Here is an 8,549-nt window from a genome sequence, read left to right as displayed (position 1 = left end):
CCCAAGGTGCATTCAAATCCTATTGGATGGCCATAGAGGTGGACCAATGAGAATTAGGCTAGAGTACATTTAGTTTAATTCATTTAAAAATACTTGATAAAATAACCAATAGACAATTAATCTCTCTAGAAGACTATTGGACAGCCTCCCAAGGGGTCCAATGAGCATCAGCAGCCCAATGGCTTGCCTGATTCCTATTGGCCAGAAGACTAAGGGGTCTGATGAGAGTTTAATTGCATTATTTAAATACCTAAAGCTCTTACAAAAGAGGAAAGGGGGACACATGTTACACGGCTATCACTTATGCTTCTTAATTATCATTGGCTAAGCGTTGCAGGGTCCAATAGGATGCCAACATGACTAAAAAGCAAGAGGGGTCGACCAAGAGAGAGACGGGGCTGATTTTGGCAAGGCATTATCACACACACACACACACACACACACACACACACACACACACACACACACACACACACACACACACACACACACACACACACACACACACACACACACACACACACACACACACACACACACACACACTCACACTCACAAAACCTCATGTGTGGAGTAAAGAAGACTCTGCTTTGTGCAGATAACGGGGCATTGCCATCAAGAGCTATGGTCTTAATAGTGGAGTCCTAAGGGGCTTGCCTATGGCTTAACCGTTATTGAGCTATTAGAAGCTTGACAGGAGCCGGTACTGTTTTGGTGTTGAAAGACCCTCTCTTCTATTCCTTGCAATTAATGATTTTTGAGCCATGGGTATAGGAGCTTGAGTGCTTTTCTAAAGGGGTTAAGAGGAGTAGAAACTAGGTGTTAACCCTCACGGCACACGGACACCCATCACCTACGATGGACGCGTATTATGTATTTGGTAGAGTCAGGTACCGGGCTTGTCGGTCCAATAGGGAAAGGTAGAGTGATCGCCGATGAGAGGCGCACTTTAACTTGGACATTCAAGGGATTAGTTGGTTAAGCATGGGCGCCCAAGTGTGAATGGGGTGAGCTCCTATAAAAGCCAACTAAACCTAATTTTTACTCATTCTCTCATTTGTGCAATTGAAGAGTGCTCTTGCTCCATCTCCATCTTCTTCTTCTTCACCTCCTTGTGTGTGTGTGTGTGAGAGAGAGAGAGAGGGAGAGTGTGTGTGCGATCGAGCATTACGAAGGCACGACGGCGGCGAAGCGGTTGAGCGCGGCACGACTGCAGCTTCTTCTTCATCGCGGCGAGGAATCCACCACGAAGGCGAGCGTAGAGCGGTGAGTGACACACCCTTTGTTTTCTTGAGCTTGCTAGTTTAGGCTTGTTGTGTGCTTGGAGCCGTTTGTGGCTCGCATACGGTGTATCGGCAAGTCCCTTGCTTCGACAGTGCGGCAAGGAGCGCACATTTTTGGCGCCGTTGCCGGGGATATGCCTTACACTAAGCTCGGTTAGCACTTTACGCTTCCTTGTGGTGCAATTTCTATCATAGGAAAGGCAGGGAAGGAGTGTGTGGGAGATTTCTGTTTTTTGCGTTTTCTGCAATTGCTGTCAAGTTCCAATTTCTGCTATTGTCTGCGTTTTTCAATTTCCGCAATTTCTGCATTTTCAAGTTCGGCGTTTTCAAATTCTGCAATTTTCTGCATTTCTGTCAACTTGCTGCAATTTCTGCGTTTTTTCTGCATTTTCTGTCAATTTCTGCAGTTTTCTGTATTTCTGTGAATTTGCTGCAATTTCTGCGTTTTTTCTGCATTTTCTGCAGTTTCTGCAATTTCTGCAGTTTCTGCAATTTCTGCGTTTTTTTCAATTTCTGCGTTTTTCTGCATCAAAAAAAAAAATAAAAAAAAAAATGAAAAAAAAAGTTTTTTTAGAAAAAAAAAAAAATTTTTTTTGGAAAAATTTTTTTTTTTAAAAGGAAAAAAATTCGGAAATTAAAAACGCGAGCGAGCGGGCGGCGAAATTTTTTCGAAAATAAAAAACGTGTGTCTTAAAACGGACGGGTTGGTTTGTATAAAAGATAGATCGAGATCGGGATCATTTTCCCAAGCCCAAGCCCAAGCCCAAGCCCAAGCCCAGGCCTAGGCCTCAGTCCTCAGGCTTATGATATATACTAGACTCACTCTTATATATATACCCTACTCCCTCAAGAGAGAATGAGAGCATGTGGGACAAGTCCTCCACTCTCCTCCTTTCTCTTCCCACTTGCACCCTTAGACTTTCTAGTTTGGGTAGTTCCCTACTGAAAATTGACAGTTTTAGGGATTCCGAGGGCATAGAGTGACCAAACGGAGGGCTGTAAAGCACGGCACGACCCTCTGACCGATACGCTCGTTTTGAGCTATCACACGGCCCATTCCACGACACGCTCTAAAAAATCTAGCAAAAAAACAAACAAAAAACACGCTAAAAACTAGTCACAAGGCCTCCTAGAGCAGCTTTTTGACACCTTAGGGTATCAAAAGCACATGCACTTACGCTCTGGGCGGGTGCTAGAACACGAGCATATTGAGGGTGCCTCTGTTCATACGGACACCCATTACCCATCCACGATAAGCTCTAGACCCTCAGCGGGGACACAAGGTAGCACCACCCAAGACCCTAAAATAGCCGCTAGTGATTCCTCCTCCGACTCAGAAATCATGGAAGCATACCCTAACCAAAACACTGAGAGAGAAGGCCATGCACCTCCCGAAGCTCCACAGCCTAGTACTAGTATGTTTAGCCGTTTCATGGAAACATTAGGTAGAGCTACTCGCTCGGAACCTGATGCAGATGAAGCACGCGAAGGGGGTGGGGAAGTGGAATCTCCTTTCACATCGCACGTGGACCCCACACCCCCAAAGAGTGTCCATGTGGATATCCTACCAACTTCTTACCAAGAAGGCCCTGTTGAGCTGCCTCCTTCAGAAGTTCCCTCTAGAGTACCGTTGGTGACAAGTAAAACCACGGGGAGCAACATTGCTTCTACCTCACAAGAAACCGTTAACACGTCGACTCTAGAAGGATTGTTCATTAATGATCATTGGACATACGACCTCCACACTGAGGTGTTGACGGATCTACACTCTGGCCACGCCTACCATGTAGGATGGATAGAGATTGTACAATCCACCTCTAGTGCCACGAGCATCGAAGATCAACAGAAAATGATCTGTAATGTTATCCATGGCATTATTCAATCAGAAAGGCAAAACCGAGGGGTAAATATACTCTCAACCGGCCCCATGAGATTTCTGGATACGAGCAAGACTCAACAGCCTACTCTATCACAAATGGAGACTCCTCTAATGAGCCCCATGGACCCATCTTACGTCATTTCACCTGGGGTCTCTATGCAATCTGAGCCTCCGAGCGAAAACTTTAGCTTCCCTAACTTGGCTCAACCCTCTATCAAGGAAAACACAGGGATAAGCCTGACAGAGAATGTACCGATGACATCTACGGTTAGCGCAGTGCCACTACCTAGTGTCGTAGTACCTAATATGGGGCCTCGACCATATGTGCCTCTAGCCCCTTATGCACACATGGCCCCCACACCTCCAATTGTACCACTTGCTTATGCTCCTCGAGTGCCGCTCCCTAGCTCTTATCCGAGTGGACCTATGCCCGGTTATGTTCCATATCCTGCATCATCCACACATATGCCAAGACCGGTACCCGTTCCTCTCCCACATATGATTCCAAGAGTACCTCCACTGGCCCTACCTCCTCACATAGGTGACTTGGCAGCGTTTTCTCAAACCATAGGTCGATCTATCGCGGAAAATATGCATCATGCATCTGATAGAGAGCCTAGAAGTAAGGCAGTACAAATTGCCAAACTCACGCAAAAATTCAATGGGGACGAAGATGCTAGAAAACACATTGAAGTGTTTGAACAAGTATGTGATTCCTTAGGGGAACGCAACGAACTACATAAGTGCAATGCCTTAAGCTTGACATTAAGTGGGAAGGCTGGAGATTGGTATAGAACCCTAAGGGTGGACGAGAAAACAATCTACCCTACCCTTCGAAGGTTGTTTCTAAAGGAGTACATACGAGAAGGTGTGCTTTGGGGTGTAGCATCTCAGCTACAGAAGGCCGAACGTAAGGAAGGAGAGTCAGTAAGGGACTTCATTAGTCGTCTAAAGCACTTAAACTCTCGTTGCCCTGTAAATGAGCGCTTCAACAATAACCAACTGCTTGATCGATTCATTCGAGGGTTGAGGAATGAAGGAATCTATAATGGACTAGTGATTAGAGGTATCACAACCTGGGAAGATGTCACTGCCAATGCAATCCAACTAGAGGACAACTTGATGATAGCAGGCATGAGGGTGTCTACTGACACGAGATCCACTAGCTCACAAGCCATTGAGTATGAACCCATGACTGCAAAGCCCATTGCCAATGAGCCAAAGGTATTTGAGACATTCTTGACAGACCTCACCAAGGCAATCCAAGAGTCTCTTAAGGATAATCGACCCCCTCAAAATAGTCACATGTATCCAAGAAGGGAGCAACAATGGTGTTCCATTTGCTTAGGTCCACATAGCACTAGTGAGTGCCCTACGTTTAGAGTAAAATTTAATGGAACTTGCAACGCATGTGGTAGGTATGGTCACCAAGCTAAGGATTGTTTAATGATCAAACGTATGATGGCAAATAGACCACCTGTAGCCTGGACGGATGCGCCTCGAGCTCCTGTATTGATGCCTACTCCACCTGTTGAGCAACTACCGCAACACATGGTCCCTAGATCTCAAAATGTTGTACAAGCTACACCGTTACCACCTCCTGTGCTAGGACCGCAGCCCCCGCATCCAAGAGTCGCCCCTATGAACCAAGTGGGTTGCGAGCCATCAAATGCTTATGCAGATGGCTGTGAGGAGGAAATAGACACTAGTATTGCCTACGGACTTGATACATTGGAAGAATGTCCTATATACTACATGGAAGATTGTTGGGGACAAGTCAAGCCGGTTTATCAAGCTGCTGCTCTCGCATCCAGAGGTCAAAATATCAACACCCAGGCTAGGAGGCCACCTCTTCAATGCTACGAGTGTGGTGGACCACATCGAGTAGCGGAGTGCCCTATTAGACTGCAAAAGAATGCTGCACAGATGCAAATGAATCAAGGGAGCACGTCTGCAATGCCAATACTCACATGTAATCGTTGTGGCATAGATCACTTGATTGCCCAATGCCCCTATAACCCAAATGCGCCTAAAATCACACCCCTAAATTTGGTCGAAATTGCTAGTGTGACATCGCCAATACCACCCGTCGCACCCGCTTATGCGATTACACGGTCCATGCTTCAAGGGCCAAGACATATCCTCGAAGAGAGAGATACCGCGTCAGTTATCCAAGCAAAGAAAAAGAAGACACGAAGGAAGAAGTCGCAGAATACGGAAAATTCAAAGCCAAGTTCCAAAACAAACATAGGAACAGGAGATGACCCCGTGTATATGAATGACCTCGAGGATGATTCAGATTCAGTCGAGACAATGGAGACTAGAACCAATACCACAAAGGGAAAGACCGACAAAGAAAACCGTAACATGGAACCAAATGAAAACCGAATAAGAGAAAACCATAAAGAGCCTCTGAAAACACCACAAGTGTTTCCAAATCCAATCCAAGACCCCCAAGATAAACCGCAGGGGCAAAAAGGAAAAAATCGTAAAAAGAAGATTGGGACGTATCCAAACCCAGTAGACGAGATTGAGCAGGTGAAACATCTAAGAGGTTTAGTGGAGGAGACTCAAAGGAAACTAGAACCAGAACCCATGCATATCAAAATTCATGACACAGTGTTTCCCACGCAAGTTCATCCACCCCACATGAACCATAGACCGTTAGCCATATCTAGTATCATCCAAGAAGGGAGTGAGGACAGGACATCAGAAAGTGAGCATACACCCTTCTTGTTGGAAAGGATGTTTAACGAAGGAATACCTGATCCCATTGAGGAATATGAGATTCCATCCTCACCAGTTCCTAGTCAAGGACCTACACCCTGCAAAACGCCAATGAATGTTGCCAAACTAGTGGACTTCATGTCTTCTGAGATCCGAACCACGATCATAGCAAAGCTGTATGGAGATCCTGAGTTATTCCTTGCACTTCGAGCATTCCTTAACGGAGAGCTACGAACGGGATTACCGCAGTTTGCGCAACCAAATAGGCCTGACTCGATTATGATTGATGAGGAAAATCATGTGCAATCACTTGACTTAGATGGACACGAGTCTGTGATCGAGGTACCCATTAACGAATTAGGGCAGTATTTTGAAGGCGACGAGTCTAATGCGACCCTACCCATCACTACCAAGGGATTAACTATAAAGGGAATTCTTGATGGTGGTGCGGGAGTTAGCATCGTTACAAAAGATTGTTGGGAATCCATGGGAAAACCCCGCCTCAGTGTTACTAACATTGTGGTAAAGATGGCAAATGGTACCATAGCCAAACCTATGGGGATGCTCAAGGATCTTAAGATCAAAGTTCTAGGACACAAGGTACGACATACGTTCATTGTAATGGATTTCTCTAAACACCTTATGTCATATGAAATGATTTTAGGACGACCATTCATGAGGGAAGCACAAATGGTTCACGATTGGTCTAAAAATCATGTCTATTTGCAATTCCAAGACTCTGTCCTTAGAGTGGATTTGGTGACTGGTAAGGTACACCCCTTAGGGAGTAAAACCATTATTGATCATCGCTCTGACACCACAGTTCACTCGGCCCCACTACAATATTGTTACACTTGTAAGAAGGATACAGACATTGGCCAAGATTCTCCTTACATGGATGTGTTACCGGGTATGACGGAATCAGACAATGTGGATTGGGTCCACCTAGCATCAACCATAGACACTTGGGGAAATAGGGGGACGACCTGGGTAACACCTGAGGGGGATGAAATGCATGTACCCTTAAATATGCTACAAGCAATGCATATCGCTTCCGACAAGACTCATCCTAAGGTAACGAAGAAAACATACAAGTGGGTCCCTAAAGCTTCTTTAGCGACCATAGCTAGTGCTAAAAAACAGAAGCCTTGTAAGAAATGTACCACTCGCTCCAAGAAAAGTAAGAAAATGTTGCGATGGATCCCTAAACGACTATTGGAAGCCCAAGGCTACTATCAAGGAAATGATCAAATCTGGGTGCCAAAACGTAGATTGTGCTCTTACCTATCACCTGACCCAAGTGAGCCCAATCCCGTAGTTCCAAAACGAATCAATGATCATGGAAAGAAAAAAATCACAGAATGCTACACACCTGCTCCCGAGCTAGTTTGGGTACCAAAGAAAGAACGATTTGTTCCACCTAGCTCAGGAAGGGGGGAGTCCCATGAAGATTCTAGCTCCTCATGTAATACATCCATAGAGGTAAAAGCTTCTACACAGCCTCCATCTATAGTAGTGGACCTCAATGAAGCTACAAAAGAATCCACACCTCCCAGTGTTCAAGAATCACCTAATGAACCACTTCAAGTTCGATCCTGGGAGAGTACCTTACCACCCTTGCAACTTGACGAGGCACCTAGGGTAATAGAAAACTAATGGCAAAAATCCTCACCTATTACCAACTGGAACAATTGGTTTCAAAGGGTGACAAGCTCATTTCAAACGGTATGATCTACCCAAGGAAGGGGGGAGTGTTTGCTGACAGTCATCATTCATTTGTTTCCCTCTCAACCTTTTTCCCTGACCTCTCAATTCCAATCTTAGGGAATGTACATATAAAGCTTTATACTCACAAAAAAAAAAAAAAGAGCAAGAACAATTAGCAAACGAGTATGCACATTAAAGTCAAAACATTGACTCAGACCTACACATGTCACATCTGGTACAGTGAAACAGAAACCTATGCCATAAAACACCTTTGATCCTCATCACTTGAGTGATGGAGGGTAAGTAAGATTAGTACGATAGGAGTGTTTCTGTTTTAGAGTTGAGTGATTAGCAAAGTTCTCTTTTCCCACTGATGTGCCTCCTGGAGGTATTGTTTGTGTTTCATAGTGTGTACAGGAACCTGTTGCTATTGATAGGATTTGGACCTTCATGGAACCTTCATATCAAGCGCGACCATCAACACAAACAGGTGTTTCTTATCCATTAGCATTGCCTTTATCTTTTTGCATCCATGTTTGTCTGCTTTGATTGTGATTGGTAGCATACTATTCAGCGCATTGGCTTAGTATCAAACATTTAATTCAATGTAATCTTTTGTCATAATCACTTGTTTAGGTGTAAAAATCAAGCAGTCCGACTAAGGTAGTTTGACCAAGCTAGGTATTAGAAATCTTCTCTTAATACCATGGGGAATGCCTTCCTAATAAGCAATGGTTACTTAGGTTCTTAATCCGATTTAGGCAGCATTGTATGAAATGTACTAGGGCTTTCTAGTGGGCTTAACCCTATCGACCTTTAGCTTAAGTATTATAAAGGGAGTTTACTAATGTGATGAGCCTGGGGAATGTAACAGTGTTATATGACCTCCCAAAGTTACAAAATTTAAATGTTGAAAATGAACAAACAAAAAATCAAAGTGCCACAATGTAAAA

The sequence above is a fragment of the Adiantum capillus-veneris genome, chromosome 18 (genome assembly GCF_014529385.1).
Source record: "Adiantum capillus-veneris isolate H3 chromosome 18, ASM1452938v2, whole genome shotgun sequence".
Taxonomy (NCBI): domain Eukaryota; kingdom Viridiplantae; phylum Streptophyta; class Polypodiopsida; order Polypodiales; family Pteridaceae; genus Adiantum; species Adiantum capillus-veneris.
The sequence above is the reverse complement of the archived record's forward strand: the minus strand, read 5'-3'. Positions refer to the sequence as shown.